Genomic DNA, 23,234 nt, shown 5'->3' with positions numbered 1-23,234 from the left:
ACAACGGATGGTCCGGTGGTCCCTGGCCCCGCAACGGTCGGCCCGGTGGAACCTGCCACTCTGCCTGATGGTCCAGTGGCCGTTGACCCTCCAGCTGCCGGTCCCGTTGTCACTGACCCTTCAGCGGGTGGCCCGGCGGTCCGCGACGCGGCCGTGGCTGGTCCGGTTGCCCCTGTGACCCCAGCTGTTGGCCCACTGGTGCCTGACCTTCCGGCTGGCGGCCCAGTTGTCCTGGAGCCCACGACAGGCGCAGCGGTGCTTCCTGATCCCTCAGCTGCTGGCCCTGTGGTCGCCGATACCCCGGCCCCTGGCCCTGTTGTCGCCCGTCGGCCAGCTGCTGCTCCAGTGGTTCCGGATCCTCCGGGTGATGGTCCAGGTGTCTCAGTCACTCCAGATGGTGGTCTGGCGGTCCCGGACACCTCAGACGATGGTCCGGTTGGTCCTGAGCTTCCAGCTGATGATCCAGTTGTCCCTGACCCTTGAGCTGGTGGGCCGGTTGCCCCTGATACCACGACAGGTGGTGCACTGCTCTCCGACCCTACCGAAGACGGCCCGCTGGTCCCTGGCGCGCCGGCTGATGACCCAGTGGTCGCTGATCCTTCCGCTGAGGCTCCACTTGTGGCTAACCCGGTTGTCCCTGTGGCTCCAGGCAATGTGCCACTTGTCCCTGATCCTTGAGCTGCCGCTCCAGTGGTCCCGGGGCCCCCGGTGGACAGTCCTCTTGCCCCTGACACCTCAGCCGAGGGTCCCGTGGTCCCTGATCCTCCCGGTGCTGGTCCGCTCGCCACGGTGACTCCAGCTGTTGGCCCACTGGTTCCTGAACTTCCAGCTGCTGCTGCCGTTGACTCCCTCGGGCCTGAAGACGACGGCCCCGTGGTCGCGGATCCCTGTGCCGACGGTCCGCTTGTTCCTGACCCTCCTGGGGCTGGTCGGGTGGTTGCTGACGCTTCCGCTGATGGTCCTGGGCTCCGTGGTGCTCCACTTGCTGCTCCCCTCGACCCCGTGACTTCCGCTGCGGGTCCGGTTGTCCCTGACCCTACCGCAGATGATCCAGTCGTCTCCGGGCCTACGCCGGGCTGTCCCGTGGTCCCTGATGCTCCCGCTGGTGACCCGCTTGTCCCTGATCCCTCAGCTGATACCCGAGTTGCTCCTGATCCTCCTGGTGACGACGGGCCAGCTGTCCCTGTCAACCCAGGCGACGGTCCAGGCGTCCTCGAGCCCTCAGCTGAGACTCCAGTTGTCCCTGACCCTTCACCTGAAGCTCCAGTTGTCCCTGTTCCCACCGCAGCCGAGCCAGTCGCCTCGGACCCGACGACAGATGGGCCACCGGTGCCCGTTACTCTGGCTCTTGGCCCAGGAGTCTCTGACGCTCCGGCTGACGGCCTTGAGGTCCCGGGCCCTCCGGTTGCCGGTCCCGTAGCCCCTGTGTCTCCAGCGGATGGCCGCGTTGCTTCGGACCTTCCAGCCGACGACGCGGTTGTCCCCGGCCTTGCCTCTGACGGTCCGGTCGTCCCGGACCCTCCAACGGAGGCTCCAGGGGTCCCTGAGCCCACAGCAGATGGCCCAGTGGTCGCTGATCCTAGCACAGGTGGCCCAGTGGAACCTGCCCCTCCGGCTGCTTGGCCAGTTGTCCCTGGCGCTTCAGCTGATGGGGCTGCGGTCCCTGATACGCCACCTGCTGGCCCTGTGGTCCCCAATCGCCCCGCTGAGGTTCCAGGCGCTCCCGATGCGGGGGCTGATGGTCCAGCTGTCGGGGACTCTCCCACCGGTGGTCCAGTTGTCCTTGACCCTACAACGGATGGTCCGGTGGTCCCTGGCCCCGCAACGGTCGGCCCGGTGGAACCTGCCACTCTGCCTGATGGTCCAGTGGCCGTTGACCCTCCAGCTGCCGGTCCCGTTGTCACTGACCCTTCAGCGGGTGGCCCGGCGGTCCGCGACGCGGCCGTGGCTGGTCCGGTTGCCCCTGTGACCCCAGCTGTTGGCCCACTGGTGCCTGACCTTCCGGCTGGCGGCCCAGTTGTCCTGGAGCCCACGACAGGCGCAGCGGTGCTTCCTGATCCCTCAGCTGCTGGCCCTGTGGTCGCCGATACCCCGGCCCCTGGCCCTGTTGTCGCCCGTCGGCCAGCTGCTGCTCCAGTGGTTCCGGATCCTCCGGGTGATGGTCCAGGTGTCTCAGTCACTCCAGATGGTGGTCTGGCGGTCCCGGACACCTCAGACGATGGTCCGGTTGGTCCTGAGCTTCCAGCTGATGATCCAGTTGTCCCTGACCCTTGAGCTGGTGGGCCGGTTGCCCCTGATACCACGACAGGTGGTGCACTGCTCTCCGACCCTACCGAAGACGGCCCGCTGGTCCCTGGCGCGCCGGCTGATGACCCAGTGGTCGCTGATCCTTCCGCTGAGGCTCCACTTGTGGCTAACCCGGTTGTCCCTGTGGCTCCAGGCAATGTGCCACTTGTCCCTGATCCTTGAGCTGCCGCTCCAGTGGTCCCGGGGCCCCCGGTGGACAGTCCTCTTGCCCCTGACACCTCAGCCGAGGGTCCCGTGGTCCCTGATCCTCCCGGTGCTGGTCCGCTCGCCACGGTGACTCCAGCTGTTGGCCCACTGGTTCCTGAACTTCCAGCTGCTGCTGCCGTTGACTCCCTCGGGCCTGAAGACGACGGCCCCGTGGTCGCGGATCCCTGTGCCGACGGTCCGCTTGTTCCTGACCCTCCTGGGGCTGGTCGGGTGGTTGCTGACGCTTCCGCTGATGGTCCTGGGCTCCGTGGTGCTCCACTTGCTGCTCCCCTCGACCCCGTGACTTCCGCTGCGGGTCCGGTTGTCCCTGACCCTACCGCAGATGATCCAGTCGTCTCCGGGCCTACGCCGGGCTGTCCCGTGGTCCCTGATGCTCCCGCTGGTGACCCGCTTGTCCCTGATCCCTCAGCTGATACCCGAGTTGCTCCTGATCCTCCTGGTGACGACGGGCCAGCTGTCCCTGTCAACCCAGGCGACGGTCCAGGCGTCCTCGAGCCCTCAGCTGAGACTCCAGTTGTCCCTGACCCTTCACCTGAAGCTCCAGTTGTCCCTGTTCCCACCGCAGCCGAGCCAGTCGCCTCGGACCCGACGACAGATGGGCCACCGGTGCCCGTTACTCTGGCTCTTGGCCCAGGAGTCTCTGACGCTCCGGCTGACGGCCTTGAGGTCCCGGGCCCTCCGGTTGCCGGTCCCGTAGCCCCTGTGTCTCCAGCGGATGGCCGCGTTGCTTCGGACCTTCCAGCCGACGACGCGGTTGTCCCCGGCCTTGCCTCTGACGGTCCGGTCGTCCCGGACCCTCCAACGGAGGCTCCAGGGGTCCCTGAGCCCACAGCAGATGGCCCAGTGGTCGCTGATCCTAGCACAGGTGGCCCAGTGGAACCTGCCCCTCCGGCTGCTTGGCCAGTTGTCCCTGGCGCTTCAGCTGATGGGGCTGCGGTCCCTGATACGCCACCTGCTGGCCCTGTGGTCCCCAATCGCCCCGCTGAGGTTCCAGGCGCTCCCGATGCGGGGGCTGATGGTCCAGCTGTCGGGGACTCTCCCACCGGTGGTCCAGTTGTCCTTGACCCTACAACGGATGGTCCGGTGGTCCCTGGCCCCGCAACGGTCGGCCCGGTGGAACCTGCCACTCTGCCTGATGGTCCAGTGGCCGTTGACCCTCCAGCTGCCGGTCCCGTTGTCACTGACCCTTCAGCGGGTGGCCCGGCGGTCCGCGACGCGGCCGTGGCTGGTCCGGTTGCCCCTGTGACCCCAGCTGTTGGCCCACTGGTGCCTGACCTTCCGGCTGGCGGCCCAGTTGTCCTGGAGCCCACGACAGGCGCAGCGGTGCTTCCTGATCCCTCAGCTGCTGGCCCTGTGGTCGCCGATACCCCGGCCCCTGGCCCTGTTGTCGCCCGTCGGCCAGCTGCTGCTCCAGTGGTTCCGGATCCTCCGGGTGATGGTCCAGGTGTCTCAGTCACTCCAGATGGTGGTCTGGCGGTCCCGGACACCTCAGACGATGGTCCGGTTGGTCCTGAGCTTCCAGCTGATGATCCAGTTGTCCCTGACCCTTGAGCTGGTGGGCCGGTTGCCCCTGATACCACGACAGGTGGTGCACTGCTCTCCGACCCTACCGAAGACGGCCCGCTGGTCCCTGGCGCGCCGGCTGATGACCCAGTGGTCACTGATCCTTCCGCTGAGGCTCCACTTGTGGCTAACCCGGTTGTCCCTGTGGCTCCAGGCAATGTGCCACTTGTCCCTGATCCTTGAGCTGCCGCTCCAGTGGTCCCGGGGCCCCCGGTGGACAGTCCTCTTGCCCCTGACACCTCAGCCGAGGGTCCCGTGGTCCCTGATCCTCCCGGTGCTGGTCCGCTCGCCACGGTGACTCCAGCTGTTGGCCCACTGGTTCCTGAACTTCCAGCTGCTGCTGCCGTTGACTCCCTCGGGCCAGAAGACGACGGCCCTGTGGTTGCGTATCCTCCAATGGTTTGCCTAGTTTTTCCTATCAATACATTTTGTGCAAATATTATTTAATTTCATTGCAACCTTATCCTGCTTTGCCTTAAAGGCTAATGCTGCTTTACTCCTCTCCTGTATCTTTCATGCCTCTTCGTACCTACTGCGATTGCCAAATTTCACCCCCTTTTCATTCTTTTACAGGAGTAGGTCTTCCCTAATTTTTCATCATTCATCATTTAATTTTTAATATCTGTATTTGTTTTAAGTTCTCATCCACTTGTCACTATTATCACTTTTTCCGTTCACAACAACACTCTCACGTATATAGCGTTGCTTTCCCTTTTTTATATAGGAGAAACTAACCCAGATTTTTAGATTACAGTAGTTCTTCTTTATCCTCAGATTATACGTTGCAAGAATCCCACGGATGCCTGAAAGTATGAATAGCTCCCAACTGTATATATAGTATATTTTTTCCTATATATATATTCCTATATTAATGTTTAATGTCTGAATTATTTCTAGTCAGATATTCACGACTATAACTAATAACAAAATAGAACATATATACCATATACTCTAATAAAATTTATGCAACTGTGTTCTCTCTCAAAATATCTTCTTCTACCAATTTAGTACCTTTTCCATCTTACTTAAGAACCTATCATGCACGGACATAACTTTTGTGGTTTGAGCAAAACCCCAGCAAATGACAGCAAACTTAGCTCAAATTTCTTTTTCCTTATTCACATTTTCAAATATACGAGATTCGTTCTTTACCATAGATCTTAGCAACCTTAGCATATGATTTTTTCCTTTTCTTATTAAGTTGAGAAATTGTACCTTTTCACTCTAAAGGAAGCACTTTATGGCCTGTCTTTAGCATATCTGAATTGCCAGCATCACTGCTCTCTCGCTTTTGGGCCATTATTAAGTAAAATAATGGTTACTCGATCACAAGCACTGTGATACTGTAACAGTTTATCTCATTACCCAGATGGCTACTAAGTGACTAATGAACGGGTAGGGTATACAGTGTGGATACACTGGACCAAGGGATGATTCACATCCCAGACATGACAGAGTGGGACAGCACAAGATTTCATCACACTACTTGGAACAACACACAATTTAAAACGTATGAATTTTTGCTTTCTAGAATTTTCCATTTAATACTTTTGGACCACACTTGGCCACAGGTAACTGAAACCATGAAAAGCATAACTGTGAATACAGGGAGACTACTGTGGTTTTTCTAAGATCATGTAGCTAGTAAGTAGATAGTTCTCTGTTTCCACAGAACATTCTTGTTGGATGTGAGCGACAAGAAGACATATAAATTAAATTACTATCCAAACAAACAAACAAATTCACAAACAAGAAAAGCATCAGAGCACTAACATAAAGTGAGGTGATATGGAGAAACTGGGATTCTATTTTAGACTGCCTGGTTAGCAGAGGCATCTCTGAAAAGATGTCATTTATTTCAAGATCTGACAATGAGAAGCAGACAACAATGTGAAACTCTGGGGAAATATCATTCCAGGCAGTGGGAATAGCCGCTGCAAAAGCCTTAAGGCTAAAATGAGCTAAATGTGCTAGAGAAGCAGAATTATAAGGTAAATGTATATGGATCATGGGAGATTAGGGGAATAACATTAGAAGATGCAGACAAAAACATAGGATTGGGCTAGTTACTGTGAATCAGGGGAGGGAAGTTGCACATTTTTCTAAATGCAATGGAATATAATTTTATGCAGGGGAATGATACAGTAGTCCTGCCTAATTCATGGTTTCACTTTCCAGGATTTCAGTTACCAACATTGAACTGTGCTCCAAAAATATTAAATGAAAAATTTCAGAAATATGGAACTCCTAAGTTTTAAATGGCTCGCTGTTCTGAGTAGCGTGATGAAATCTCACACCATCCTGCTCTGTCCGTCCAGGATATGAATCATCCCTTTGTGCAGCATATCCATGCTGTGGACTTTACCCGCCCATTAGTCACTTAGTAGCTGTCTCCATTATCAGATGACTGTGGTGGTATCACAGTGCTTTTGTTCAAGAAACCTTTATTTTACTTAATAATGGTCTCGAAGTACAAAGGTGGTGATGCTGGCAATTCGGATATGCCAAAGAGAAGCCAGAAAATGCTTCCTTTAAGTGAAAAGGTGAAAGTTCTAGACTTAATAAGGAAAGAAAAAAACTGTATGCTGAGGTTGCTAAAATCTACAGTAACTTTTATTACAGTATATTGTTATAATTGTTCTATTTTATTATTATTGTGTTTCATCTCTTACTGTGCTTAATTTATAAATTAAATTTATAATTTAAGGTACGGATGTATAGGAAAAAACAGTATAGAGATTGCAGTACTATCCGCAGTTTCAGGCATCCCTGGGGGTCTTGGAATGTATCCCCCATGGATAAGGGCGTACAACTATAGATTTATATATACTGAAAATCCCTCTTTCCACTCTGTTTCCTCTTTCATCTGTGGCATTCTAAACCCATGATGGGTGTTGTCTCTTTTATTCTAAGCTCCGACTTCTTCCACAGCCCATTTGCTGTCACAATTATTTCTACCCTGTCCTCTGGAATCCACAATTAGTGATTTAAAAAATCTCTTCTATATGCTTAACAGCTTTACAGTTAAAATGCTTCTGACTCTTCCTGGCCTTACCCTAATGGGACTAATTCTGCAACAACCTAGCATAACCCAGAATGCTCTAGATCTGAGAGCCTAACATCAAGAATTCTACTAAGAGACCAACTGAGGATGGAAACCTTGGATTTGTAGAGATATGGATCTTCATAGTGGTGTGTGTGAGGATGCGTGTATGTTTCCAGCAAAGCTCCCTTACTTGGGTATAACAGCAAATAGCCTACTCCCTCCCACATCTCCAATCTTTCCAGAAGGTTCTCTTTCACACAGCCTGTTATTTTTATTTCATTGATAAGACTAAAACCCCTTGATCTTTTACCAGACTGGAAGCTCCTATTCATTTGTTTACTTATTTACCAGATATCCACCAGATATTTATCAATCAGGCACTAAGCTAGGCACTGGGAACACAATTGTAAACTAAAACGGGCAAGGTGATAAGATCTTTCTCTGATTTTGACAGAAATCCACCATATTGGTGGCCTGTCTAGTAATGGAGAATGACTGGATGAAGTATCAACAATCTAGGCCCTGTTCTGGCCCCACAACATACTTATCCTGGGACGGGAGTAACCACATTGACTTTTCATATATAGAATACAAATAATTACTAGTATACTGTCAGTTGCACAGGATGGTTATATGATTCAAGTAAGTAAATATATGTGAAAACATTTTGTCCATTTTACACTTAGGGGACATTCTTCTGATAATCATTTTTATTTTTGCTAATACAGATGAAGATGACTCACAAATGATGTTATACAATGGCTAATGACCGCCTTATGTTTATTTTATCAACTTAACAAGTTGTACACAATATATCCAGTAAAAACCAAGGTATAAACACAGTATTATTGTATTCTACCAATTATATTTTTAAGCACTTTTTTTGCCCATTTTCTGAGAAATATTTACCAATCCAATTTATTTATTTAACTTATTTACTCATTTATTTATTTATAGTCTATATCTTTAGTCCTTTGAAACAAGTTAAGCATTATGAGACATAAACATTGTTTAGTCAGGGCTGGTGACATCCATTACATAGTTCACATATTTCCCCAAGTGATCTTTGAGCAAATGAGGTATAGTCACATTTGATTTGCAAATTCTAGAAAAGAAGACTTTTTAAACCAGTGGGTACAGATTTTAGAGAGCAAACTGTATTCTGAATTTTTAGACAATTCAGAAGGCTATGTTATTTATTAAATTATTCTCAGAAATGGGGAAAGCTGTTTTCATTCAAGGTTCTAAATCACTTCTCTGTTCAATAAAGAACTTAGGAAAAATATGTTAATATTTTCAACCATGACATTTTCTAATACTAAATAACCATGAAAATTTTCCAATACTAAAGATAGTGGGTGTTTTGCAAGAGATTGCAAAAAGGAAAATTCTAACTTTAAATTTGAATATCTTTGCTGATGCCCAATAATCTTTTAATATCCAGCAGCCTATTATTCAAGAAAGAAAAGAATTTATTGACCTTAAATATTTCTTTTATAGAAAAATCATATTATCCATCAATTAAATTCAAAAATAGTCAACATATTGTAACTATTCAGTACTTTCAATCATATTGATTTTTGCTTGTTGTCTAAGTGATTTTGTGTAGAACAATGCAGACCTTAAAGAAGGAAATGTAATCAACTGGATGAGCAAATATATCCTGAGAAGTCACTAACTCAAAAACAACATTTAAGGACCAAATATAAGATGAAATGCTAGATGGTCATTATTACTTTTTTACCTAACTCCAATATGGTTGTATCAAGCAACATTCCAGTGATTTCCAAATTGGCCATACAAGAATATTAGATTTAAAATGTTGTATTAGACTTGCTTAGTAATGGAGAATACCCAAACTGGTGGGTCACTGTCATTATCTGTGACATCATGTGTGGCACTAATACCCCAATCGTGCATAAATACTAAATACAAAATGAAGAATGTAATGGCACTCTTTCTAATTGATTCACATCCTATTTGAAGTGCAGGGCTCTGATTTTCAAGCAGGAAAGACTATCAGCTAAATGAATATTTTACTGAATAGCATTTTATAAACAAGTTTTTGATATAAATACCGATTGAGATTTTTGTGACCTTTTTGTGTTTAGCTAATCTCACCTGGCTTATTTGAAGAGCTTTTAGCACTGCTGCTGGGGCCATTTCTTAGTGCTCATTTTTTGACTCTTTAATAAACTTAAGTTTCTCTTATTTGGTTCATGAGCTTTAAATAATTTGTTTGACGAATACTACCTATTACCTAATCCATAGGCTTATCTCATCTTCCTTCTCATTCCTATCTATCTGTCCATTTATTGATGTGATATTTTTACTCGGTCAAATATGTATATATTATTCCTTCACCTTTCTTTCAACCTTTGTTCTAGTTTTAGAGCTACAGTTAATAATAGTCAGTGCTACCACGTTTTTGTTCATTTTCAAAGCATCTCTTTGTTGCTTAACACTCATCCTCTAGTGATTTTATAATGAAGGTCTCATGGGAACATAATTTCCTAAATTCTTTCATGTTTTAAACTATTTCCTATAGCCTTGATACTCAAATTACATGGAACTGTATAGAAAACCCTTGGCCCACATTTTCCTTCCTTGAGTATCTCATAAATGCTACTCTATTCTTGACAAATCTGATGCTTCTCTGTTTCCTCTAAACACTTGAGGTGTGGGCACTGTGTTGATATTTATGGTTTCTAGAAGGAGGTATGTGTAGATTCTAATGTATGCAGCCACCATTTTCCTGGTTCTCTTTTTTTTTTAATTTTCCGTTGGTTCCTTGAGCTTAAATGTTACTCAATTATACGAGCATCTATACAAACTAAAGATCAGGTTCTTAGTCCAGATAACACCCTAGTGAGGGACGTATGGTTGGGAACAGCTGAAAAGTCAGGTCCAGACTTGTCTGACTTACCAGAACTTGTCGTTCCAATGCCTGGTTCCCCAGGGGTGCTACCACCTCCAGCTCCAGGCGATACCCCAGGAGTGGCTTAATTTTACAATAGAAAAAAAAAAGTTAGCTAATTAAAATATAAAATTGATCATCTAATGAAGATGGCCTGTGTAAAGACAATTAAAAACTTAAAATAAGAGGATAATTCTCTCTGTTGAAAATAAGGAAACAGACTTCCCCCTTCCTTTTCTTAGAGTACTTACTTCAGAAAATTTGTAATTTAAGTTCTTTCTCTGTGTCTTTGAAATATATGTAAATCTTTTTTAAAAACTAAATAGGCCTCTTGCGAGCTTAATAACCCAGGAATGTCTTTCTCAAGCACCTGGGCACTATCTCTGTGAAATGTCAACATCAAGGGAGATAGCACCCCTATGTCCCTCTAGTTACAAGGCTTCCTCCTGTCATCAAAATAGAAGTTTATTTTTCCTTTGTATAAAACCAATTAACTAACCAGATGGTCACCCCAATTACCAGGTGAATTTAGGATAAACTATGTGTAACAAATAGTACTGTTAAGTCTTCTCACTTGAAGACTAGTTATTTTCCATAAGAACGTGTACATAATGGGCTGTGTCTGCTTGGTGAGATTTCTTTCTGTCTCTACAATTGCTTAGCAAATTGCTTGTGGTTCACATCACATTCTGGTTTAATGTGTGGGGGTTCAGAATTGTCCACCTCAAAATATGTCTCTTTGCCTTGATTATTTTTAAGAATGAAAGACTCTGAAAGAAACTTTGACCTTCCCCCTAACTGCCTAAAAGAATTTAAGATAAAATGCCTGTTCCCAAGACAGGCCATCACCATAGATAATTCTGGGATCAGTAAACTGTGAGAGTCCTTGCTAAGCACATTCTTATCAAAGTTCTGTTTACCAGAATTTGCTTTCCATTTCCACGTGAATTGTCTTCCTCCCCTTTGAAGTCTCAAACCACTAACCCCAACATCCTCCTTTGTCTTTAGCTAAAGATGCTATTTAAGGTGACAATTTTGGCCATTCTAGCACATTACTCAGCTTTCCTGGGTTTCTCCCATGTATATATGTTATAAAGCTTTGTTTGATTTTCTCCTGTTATTCTGTCTCATGTCTATTTAATTCATAGCCTAGCTAGAAGAACCTAGACTGGGTAGAGGAATTTTTTCCTCCCCCAAAAATGCATACTCTATAATAAAACTATTTTCTTTCTCTACTGTCTCTGTAGACAGGGTCTCCAGGTTGGGAGAAGAGTCTGTTCTCAATTCTATTTCCCCAACACTTGAAATATGCCTGTTCTTTATGCCTGTGAAATTTCACTCAGCTTACTTATCTTTTGAGTTTTTGCTCAAGTTAAAGCATATAGATACAGTCACAGTGCACTGATCATAAAATATTCTTTCCAAATAGAATAATTCTGTTGTTTTTAACCCCAACTAATCAGTTCTCTTACTAGAATTTCCTCAAGTTTCAATTCCAACACTTGTCACTGAAGATTTCCTTGACTTTGATTATCTTCTGCCTTGCACAGTTTTTACTTTTGCAAGTATATAAATATTCATTTCTCCTGCTCAAAAATCAAGTTCTAAGAGAACAACTACCTTACTCCACCGCTCTCCTATGTTCTCTAGAGTACCCAGGATGATGTGACGCACACAATAAATAGCTCTTGATCTATTTCTGATCTTCAGTTTTGACATATACAAATAATAATAATTAGATTCCCCAGGAAAGCTACCCTCTGAAAAAATTTTAAGAAACCATATTTGTGATTTTTTTTAAGTAAAGTACAATTTTAAATTTACAAGTTTAAGTAAAGAAATCACAGTGTCTGGATTTATTCTGATTATGTTCTTTCAATACCTGAGACTCCAGAAGTGTTTTCCCCAGCAGCTCCAGTGGTGGCCGCATTTTCCCCTTCAGTTGTTCCTAATTGAAAAGAACAATGGTGCTTGGTCTATATCGGGGTTGCCAGATTTAGCAAATAAAAATACAAGACACTCATTTGCAATACAGGACAGATTTAATTTAATTTAATTCCAGATAAACAACAACCACATCCAGATTATTGCATGGGACATACTGATAATAAAAAATTATTCCTTATTTATGTGAAATTCAAATTTAAATCGCATTCTGCATTTTATCTAGCAACTCTGTCTTTATACATGGTTGTGTGAAAATGCTCAAACTACCCACATTCATTTGTCTTAAAATTACAGCCATTAAAGTCACAGCCATTGCTAAATTCACTTAAACTCCTCAAAAGAATGTGGGGTCTCATCTAAGCTTGTGACAGAGCACCACCAAAGTGCCCTGGTGAGCCTGTGCCTCGCCTGCCGAGCTCCCAGCTGGGTTGGAACCAGTGAAAGGTGGTCTGCGATGCCACCGCCACTTCTAGTGGTAGTTCCAACAGACTCTCCTGTTACAACTGATACACACAGTATTGGGAGAGCATACACATTATTGTGACAATCCAGTACCGTAGTGTTTTGAAGGGAAGATTTCGAAAAAACAGAAAAACTGACTTGTCATTATTACCCAAATAATTCTAACTCACATTTCACAAAATATAAACTAAATGGTCATCAGCCTAAAATTTCAGTCAGTTTCCTGATCTAACTGGAATTAACTAGTTTCTTAATTTGTGCTGCTGCAGATTATATCTTTGAACACATTATTTTTTACGTAAACCATCTCTTATTCCAAAAAGTATTTAAGACATACATTTTAAATCAAGGAATTTGCAAGCCAGCGATGCTGGTCTAGTGGCTAAGATTTGGCACTCTCACCACCATGGCCTGGGTTCATTTCTGGGTCATGGAACCAGACCACTTATCTGTCAGTTGCCATAGCATAGCAGCAGCTCACATAGAGAACTAAACTAACAACTAGGATCCACAACTATGCACTGAAGCATTGTCTAAAGCTGTACTGAGGGTGGAGTTCTTCCTGGCTTGGAATGGAGGACTCCTTGTAGAAAGAAGCCATGGAAAACACAGCGCGAGACTCATTTCTTTGTCTCACCTGTTCTGAAGCCTGTGTCACTTGTGCTTCCATTTTCAGCTCTTGTGGTTGCACTTGCTGATACTCCAGTTGTCCCTGAGGAAGGTAAAGAAACAACAAACCCTTGCTAAAAAAAGTGCAGGAGCACTACCAACTCTCAAGGTAATGGGTGTATGTAATCCTAACACCATGACACTTTAAGAGAGCAACCCATGAAAAAACTAAAGATTCTACCTTCTAGCTACATACAAGGAATACCTAAGTCTGAGATTACACTGAAGTCTGATATTTTTATTTGGTAAAATGTTATACTGAGTGGCACTGCCTGAAACCAGTTGCTTAGCTGTGGCTGGCGTGCTTTGTTCTGAACTTAATTTACCTGCTAGGAGGCCAGGACTTGAGAAGGTGGGGCCCTCTACTCCTGTCGTGCCTGCTCTTCCAGCTGTTGAGGTGATGGGAACTGGAGTTCCAGTAATGCCTGTGAAAAACATAGAATGAACTTCTCATCTAAAATATGCTTGGACTTTATTAACAACGGGTGATTTAACTATTCAAACAGTTTCTACTAAAGAAAATAAAATAATAAATCCAGTGACTTTCTGCCCAGAGTTCCCTAAGATTTTTGTTCTAATGTTATTCTAATATTATTTTCCTTTAAAATTTTGGTGTAGTCCTTGCTACTTTTTTTTTTTTAGTAAAGTCATGTTCTCTGCATCTTGAATCAGGCCACACAAGGTCTTTGTAGATTTTTCTCAACAAGGTTGCTTTCAGATAAACAGAGCTTTATGCCCTAATCACACTGTCACTCAGGGCTGATAATAACAAAGATAAAATGTCATGGGGAAATAGCTAATTGAAACTTTTACACCTAAAACAGCAAAATATGTCATTAGATATGCACATTTTCTCTCAACCTGTGTTCTTTTTAAAAATTTTGAGTTTTATATAATTTAGTATTGTTGTTGATGCTATACTAAGATTTAATGATTAGAAAGAAAATGAAACTGGAAACTATATTATAGCTTATTAATATAAACTGCTCAAACACAAATTAAATTCAGTTTTTAAAAAAGTTCAAAACCAGTGAGAAAACCCTAGTAAAATACTTATTTTAAATATTTTTTCAAAAGCCAAACTCTCATATAAATTCTTTCTCAAAAACCCAAAGTCACTAATAATTTATACTGTTAGATATTTTTTATCTCACATATAAAAGCAGGAATTAATACACTGACCTGTAGTAAAAGGTTCGCTGATAATACTCAGAGTTGTCCCTGATAACAAAAAGAGAAATGTAAATTTTTCTGACTTCCAGGGAAGATACTAGAAAGATTACTCACTTGTTTGTTTTCAATATATGTGGTTTGCAATATATTTAGTGTTGAGAATTAATAATAAACTATTTCATTTTTAAAATAGTGACATTATAATGTATTTCCTATACTATACTATACAATGTATAGTATACACACACATATATGCCGAATTCTACTAAATACAGAGTAAATGGAATAAATATATATCAACAATGACAAAGTTAATTCTCTGTTAGGTGAAGGCTGACTTTTCAATTTGTGATTTCTTTGACTTCATTCTATTTCTAGTTGTCTGTGGCCTGGATGTTTTTCTACTAAGTAGCAGTTACTCCATAAGGGTTTGGGGTGGTGAGAAGGAGAAATACTTTTCAGGATTTATTTTTATGATTTAATACAGCAGGTATGTGGAGATAAATTTGAAGTTACCAGTAAACTCCCAAAGGAAGAGGATATGGTTTTTGTTGTTAATTTGCTCTTATATTTATTTGTTATTTTTAAATATACTTTTCCAGTTTTATTGAGAAATAATTGACAATACATCACTGGATAAGTTTAAGGCATATAGCATGATAGTTTGATTTACATATATTGGAAAATGATTACCACAATAGGTTCAGCTAACCTCCGTCCTCTCATAGAGATACAATAAAAAGAATAGAAAGGAAAAAAGAAAAAAGGAAAAAAAGTTTTCTCCTTGGGAGGAGAACTCTTGGTCTCTTAACAGCTTTCCTATATATCGTACAGCAGTGTTAGCTATAGTCATCATGTTGTACATTACGTCCTTAGTACTTATTTATCTTATAACTGGAAGTTGGTACCTTTTGACCTTCTTCCTCCAACTCCCTGCCCCTCCACCTTCCACCTCTAGTAACCACAAGTCTGATCACCTTTTCTATGAGTTTGGTGGGGGTCTTTTGGGATTTTTTTCTTTTTTTTAGATTCCCCATATAAGTGAGATCATACGGTATTTGTTTTCTTCTGTCTGACATATTTCACTAGCGTAACGCCTTCAATGTCCATCCATATTGTCACAAATGGTCGGATTTCCTCATTTTTTATGGCTGAATAATATTCCATTGTATTTATACACCACAACTTTTTTATCCATTCATCCATCGATGGACACTTAGGTTGTTTCCATGTCTCGGCTATTTTAAATAATGCAGCTATGAACATGGGGGTGCAGGCATCCTTTTGAGTTAGTGTTTTCATTTCCTTTGGATATATTTCCAGAAGTTTGTGAAGATAAATTGAGTTACCAGCAAACTCCTGAAGGAAGAGGCAGTGTGTTTTCTTTGCATTCCAATGCCTGCCCCCTTGCCAGGAATATGGCAGGAGTTTATTAAATGTTTGGTGAGGGGCACTGTGGACCTAAAAATGAGCCTTTATTAACTTCTGGTTTTCATAAATAATGAAGAGTCAGGCATTTTCTGTATTTCAGTATTAATTTCTATTGGAAATCTATTGTTTATGAGGTAATGTCACATTACAATTTTATAGCGTTTTGCAACTTAAAAAAGAAACTTCTCAAACAATCTCGCTATTTGATCCTCACTTTTTGTCCAGCCACACTGGCCTTCTTCCATTCTTTAACACCTGCTGTTTGTAGTTTCCTGTCTTTGGAAATGGTCCCTCTTGTCCTAGTTAAACCTTCATTGGTCAGTTCTCAGCTCAATCACCTTTACTTCAGCCTTTCCTGACCATCTTGACTATCAAATTCCCCCTCCACCCACCCCACTCCCATTTTAAGTACTTCATAGTTCTTGTCCTTGCTGCTAGTTTCCATTTGTTTTTGTAATCACTTGATTGATATCCATCTTCCTGACTAGACTATAGGCTCCAGGAAGCCAGGGATTATGTCTATTTTAACTCACTTTTATATCTCTCATGATAGCAGAGTGCCTAGTACATAATAGGTGCTTGATAATTATTTGTCAGTTGAATGAATGAATAAATGAATGAATGGAGTGAAAGTCTTATATGTATTCTGCATATAAAGAATTGGGTTCAGAAAAGTCAAGTGATTTGTTCACAATCACTGCTGTCAGTGACAAAGCTGGGACTACACTAAGTCACCCAGTACCTATGATAGTGACCTGTATTGCTTTTTATGTAATGTTGCCTTTCTATATAATATACCACCTCCTGTAGTTTTTAAGCTTTTTTATTTCCCATTCATTGTAGTAATGAAAATATTAGACATTATACTAGAAATTATAGAATATAATATCAAATAAATAATAATCTGTCTCCCCTGATTACTTCACAAATGGATATATTATAAGTATGTTAAATAGCCTGAGACGACAGGTTTATGTGAGAATTCTCAAAATTAGCGTCAAGCATTAGCTGAGAAGAATTCTCAAATCAGTATCAAGCAGATTCCACCAGCAGACCACCTCAGATCTTAATAGCTTTTCTCACTAACGAACACAATAATTAGACATTAGAATTAAAATGTCCTGCTGATCTGGATTCAAGAATAGCATAGAAAGGCTATTATGCCATTTTTCCACAGAGACTATCAAGATTATAATGATGTAGCAGGATAGACCTCGATACTCCAAAAGATTTTGGAGCAGATTCCATTTCTCAGTATAGATTTATCCTTTAAGGAATTCCAATGATCCTCGTGTGAGCTCCTTCAAACTGAGGATAATTACATTTAATTAAAAGCAGCAATATCACATGTAGTAGAATCAAATCTTCTCCAAAATCTCCATATCTGAATATACTCTCATCAGCATGGAGTTAAGGGGAACACAGTGGTACACCATAGATGGCAGTGCACAGATGGCAAATATTTTTAGCATTTGCATGAGAGAACACATTTATAGGCCTTTCCTTGTAATTGGTCTGGCTAACATGGCAACATGTTCCAAAGTGGATCTCAGGGACCCATCTTTCATCAGGGCTGTAAAAGTTATCTAAACTAGTCACAGATTGGATTACATACCAGTCAAACTACTATGATATAGCTCCCTTTTCCCACGAATGAACTTCAGAGGATATAAGTGCAAAGTTGTTGATACAGCAAGAAAAGAAGGGATAAGCCTTTACTAACAGGAATATGTGAGAATCCACTTTTCTTCATGGTGTAATTACCAAAACTGATACATAAAGCATTACCATTCTCAATAATTGTGACATCCATAACCATTACAATTTCTACTGATTTTTCCATTACTTGCAAATGAACAGACAAGTTAAAGTAATTGATATTGTGAGTTATTGTAGATCAGCTTTCTCGTTGCCAAAACATAAGTGGTAATAGGAAGAGCTGCCTTTACTAAAATATTGATAGCTCTGTGCATTACAAGGTAGTAATCCACCCTGAAAATTTTCAAAGTGATTGTGTCCATTCATTTTCACCTCATGCTAAACTTAACAATTAAAATAAAATCTTGCAATTAATTTTCCAGCTACCACTAAGTTTTTTTGATTACTTTTAAGAATAATTTTAATTTTTATAAAACGTTATTTTGCCATTTTCCTTCAATGGACTCCATTTTATTTAATATAAATGTCTGAAAGATAGGCTTAAGGAGTATCCATAACTTTTTCCCCAATAAACAATTTGATATGGCAAATTTTATAGTTTTTGCAACATACCTTATTTCTGAAAAAAATCAAAAATGCGTAAAACTGGTTTTAATTCGGGAAGAAGTGTGTTTCTGATTAATCACTGAAAAACACTAAACTCCTCTGCTAAAATCTAAGTTCATTTATATAACGAGTTATTCTTTAGAAAAATGTTACTAGTAATAAATTTGAGTTTTCTGAGTACTCACTATATATTCTGCTAAGCTGTACTCTCATATTTACTCCTTTCTCAAGTCTGTAACATAGATATTATTTTTCCCACCTAACAAATGAGAAAACTAATGTTCAGGGTGTTTGAGGGACTTAAACTAAGGTCATTAGGCTAGCAGTAGAAGAGAAGGGATTCAAATTCTTATTTTCTGTTTCCACTTCCCACTACAGTCATCTGGCTCTCTATAATAGCCTGATGCGATTATTTTCTTTCTATGATTGATGCTATCTTAGAATAAGCACCTTATACAAATAAAATTTATATATAACTTACAGTTATAACATTCTGAGATTTTAAGTTTTTGAGGAAAAAATGCATTTAAGTTATCAAAGTATTATGTAACAGAAACTCACATTTTAATTATATGAATCAGTATCCTATGTAGTCAATGAGATTTTTTTAGTTTTAATCGAAACTTACTAAGCAAATTATAAATTTTAACAAAAGTCCCAGTTTGACAGTGGAATCTGAAATTATACGTTACAACTTCAATAAATGATTTAAGTTAAATTCTACTTTATTCCCTTTCTTAAACATCAAAACACAGAAGCCTAGGGCCAGAACCTAGATAAAGATGTCCCGGATTTTAATCCTCTCTCTGCTGCTTATTAGCAATAACCTCGGACACATAACCTCTTTGTGCTTCCATTTCCTCATTTGTAAATTGGGGGAAATAACGGCACCCACTTCATAGGGTTTTCCATATCAAATGAGATAATGCATGTCAAATACTTAGAACAGAACTCATTGTCAAGATCTGTCAATCTAAAAGGAAAAAAAAAAACAGTAATTGCATCATTTTTTCTTCTAAAAATAACATACTTATTGGAATGGTTGGCTAGGCAACTCTCAGGGTATTTTAACCCACTGGAAGCATTTACTGTATAGAAAAGAAAATAGATATACAAAACATGGAAAAATGTTTAAGCTTTGCATATTGCTTCCCTTGTGCTTTTAAAGCTTTCTGTAACGTTTTTCTAAATTCACCAAAAGTACACTCCACTCCTATGCTATTTACCTCAAAGACATGTGAACAATGAAATCATACCTCAACTTCTATCCAAGATGCTTGAGTGTAATGCCAAATAAAGCATCAATTCTCTTCTGAGGACCTAGTCATTTCTGCTTTTATCTGGCAAGAAGGCCTTCGAGCCATCTGAGAAAGGTCATTTAAATTTATGGAAAGAAACTTTAAGACAGCTTGTTTTTATCTTTTCAAGTTATAGGTAAAAAACAACTAATGGCCTGTGAAAAGTACTTGATTCAGGGCAGTATTTGATCCAGTACTTGGTCAAAAGTACTTCACCCAGGGAATAAGATAATGGCAAAAAGCTGCCCTCTGCCCAGACTCTTTTCAAAACACGTCTTATGTATGTGTTCAAGAATTACAGGTTTTTACACTCAATTGATTTATCTTAAGCAGAAAATAAAAGTAGAAAAGCTGTGAATAATTTAAATTACACCACTAATCATATTGTTTCCACTCAAAAACACTAATATAGTGCCCAAAATGAAATTACATGTAGAACACTGAGACAATAAACCAAAATTCCGGGTGAAAAGGGTCCCATGTCTAAGAAAGAAATCCTTCCATCTATTGTAGGCAGTTTATGGAAGGGCAATACATATTCAAAATTATGTATCTTCCTAGCTATATACTATCTTAAAATATTAAGCTTCTCCCTTTCAGTATCTGTTAAAACATTTTTAGTGATTCGTATTATGTTTAGAAAGAAACAAGAAACTTTGGTAGTGATAATGACTAAACTTTCATTTGGGGATGGATCCATTTTTCTTATCACTGATCAAGCACAATTTGCTACTAGAAGGCTTAAAAACAAAAATCATAATGTAGCTATAGATTTGTCACAATTTGTCAAGTGCTGTTCAACTTTTAAACCATTGATGTCAGTCAAAGAAATGGGATGTGACTTTCAAGCCTGCAATTTCTGCAAGGCACCTGCTCCTCAAAAAGGATTCTTATTTCTTTTAAAAGCACTCTAAAGGCAAATACTTTAAGCTGTTTTATATTTACTATGGCGTAATGCTTACTGGATGAATTTGGAAAAAAGTTAAGAAAAAATATTTTGGTGTGTCTTAAAATGAAATGTTTTATTCTTACATGAAAACTGACAAGCAACAGGAGACTAGACTTGTTTTTTTTTCTTTTAGAGCTTCAAAATAAACCTATCAGTAAACACACATCTAGTACATTCTGATAATCTTCTGATTGAGATTCTCACTTTGTATAGATTATCACTCCCCAGTCAGAAGTAAATGGACGTGTTACCTACTATGGTTATCTACTACATATGGATAACTACATGTTATGTACTATGGACATGTTATCTACTACTATATCTACTATAACATTGGGAAATATCACATTATATTCTGAATATTTTGTACCCAGTCCAGGAGTCCACAGCACAAGTTGAAGTAGACAATTTATGATTATCCAGCTAATTGCATCAACAAGGATGACCAAGTGGTATGATCCAAGTCCCCAAGTCACAGATTTTTGGGGAAACTAAATCAATATTATTTCAATAGTTTCTAAATTTCTACCTATTACATATGATATGGGAATAGTCTCAGAAAAAAAGATATGGAATAGTGGATGAGGAACTAAGAATTAAACCAAGTCTTACCACTCATCATCATTTTAAAATTAAAATTTAAATAATAACCCAAATGTTGTATGCCTCAGTTCATCTGGGAAATAAGCACTTACCAATTTATTCCAGCAACAAGAGAAGCTACATGTATGTCATTAACACATACAGGAAAGGTACCGTTGACTTGATAACCTGACAATCAATGTTTTCTGTATACTGGGATTATTTCAATAAATTTATTTAAAACACATACAATCTGTGGCACAACTGGACAATTTTGACATGAAAAAAATAAACTTGTAAAAATTATTTCTGTCTCCTGGCTTTAGAATAATGTTAGGCCAGGCCTAATGATTCACATCTTTGAAATTATCATTTCTAACTTTAACTTCTGGCTTTTGTGGATAATAAGGAAAAGAAAAACAGCCCTGATTTCTCACTAAATTATACCAGAAAATTCGTTTTTCTTCTGATCTCTGTAACCCTGGAAAAATTATTTAAGTTCTCTGCATTTCCTCACCTGTAAAATGATGAGGGGAAGGGATTTGTGGAGGATAATAGTACTTAATCAGGAGATTGTTGAGATTTACTATTGAAGGAAAAGTACTTGACATATTGACTAGAAAGTAGTAAACCCTCATTAAAAGTTATTATTGGGCTGGCCCCATAGTGTAGTGGTTAAGTTTGGCATGCTCTGCTTTGGCAGCACGGGTTTGCAGGTTTGGCTCCCAGAAGCAGACTTACACCAATTGTCAGCCATGCTGTGGCAGTGACCCACATATAAAGTGGAGGAAGACTGGCACAGATGTTAGCTCAGGGCTAATCTTTCTCAGCAAAAAGAAGAGAAAAAGTTATTATTAACTACCTTGTAACATAATACTATATTAATGTATTATTTTAGTAAATATTAATATTATACTTATAGAGCATGAGATATCTACCAAAATTTCAGTGAAATTAAATAACGCATTAGAATTTAGTAAGACTAAGCATAAAAAGTCATAAATAATACCTAATGAATTCAGGAAAAATCACCTAGGTAATCTTCCTTATAATTCAACTCTACATTAGATTTATAATTTTTAAATGCTACAGTGAAGATTACTGATGAGATTTTTATAGTGTTTCAAAGTGAATTAAACATTTTACATCCAAAACTTCATCAGTTGCTCACAAAAACTCTTTAGGTAATCTACTCATGACCTTCCGTTACATATGAAAAGTTTGCTTGCTATAATGCAAAGTGTTGATAAAATAAAATTGACAGAATATTATGTCCAAAACTGAATGCTTGGGGGGGGGGGGGAAGCAAATATATATATAAATTGGAAAAATCAAACCAGCTCTTTTAGTATTGAGTGTCTACTGTGATATGGGATGCAGATATCATTGTCATATTGAAATAGTTATACAAATTGCTTATGATTCATGCATAACTATACAATTCACCAAATCAACAGTCAAGAATAAATTTATTTCTTTAAATAGTCACAGAATTCAAGAGTTTTAAAAGCTGAAAGAATGATTTCATTTTAACTAAAAGAGAGCTATACAACTGAACCAAATTAGTCATTTTAGAAACAGAAAAGGCTGCGAATTCAGAATTCAGTCCATCGATTATGGCTGAGATGATGTGTAGCTAAAAATTTATTCTGCAGTGTGTATGAAGCAATGTAGAAGATTTACTGGGATGAAATTGTTACTAGGCCTTGGGAAATGAATTTACAATTGTAGAATAGAGAAAAATATTTCTGAAATGTGTCAGTCTGTCTAAGATTTACATTGAAAGAGCTAGTAGTGCTTAGCATTGCTAATGATATTCAACATAGAAAGTTTGACAGGAATTAAATATGTCAGTTTGGGTATTTTTAATGATATTCCACACCATGATGGTTGATACTTTAAGATATATAGTTGCCCTTTGAATATAAGCAATATATTAATTACCAAATAAATCAGACATTAAGAACTACAAACATACTAGAGAATGACATCAGCATGATGGCAGAGTGAGATCTTCCCTTAGACTCTCTCCCCAAGGTACAACAAAATGTACATTCATAAAACAACAGAGGACATTTGCACAACACAAAAGATGTCTGAGAGAACCATGTAGGCATACATTTGAAGGTGGAGGTGCTGGACTCCCAGGAGGAAGTGGAAGAAGTGGCAGCAGGTGGAATCTGCAGTCAGATACCATCACTATGTGAAGACACAAATCAACACCATCAAACAGTATGAAGAAAAATATTAATACTCCAGACCAGAAGGAAAATGACAAGCACCCAGAAATCAATCCTGAAGGCACAGTAATTTACAATGTAATGACAGAGAATTCAAAATAGCCATTATTAAAAAACTCAATGAGTTACAAGAAAATACAGATAAACAGTTTAATGAAATCTGGAACAAAATTAATGA

Source organism: Equus caballus, chromosome 6, assembly GCF_041296265.1.
Source record: "Equus caballus isolate H_3958 breed thoroughbred chromosome 6, TB-T2T, whole genome shotgun sequence".
Lineage (NCBI taxonomy): Eukaryota > Metazoa > Chordata > Mammalia > Perissodactyla > Equidae > Equus > Equus caballus.
Note: the sequence above shows the minus strand (reverse complement) of the source record.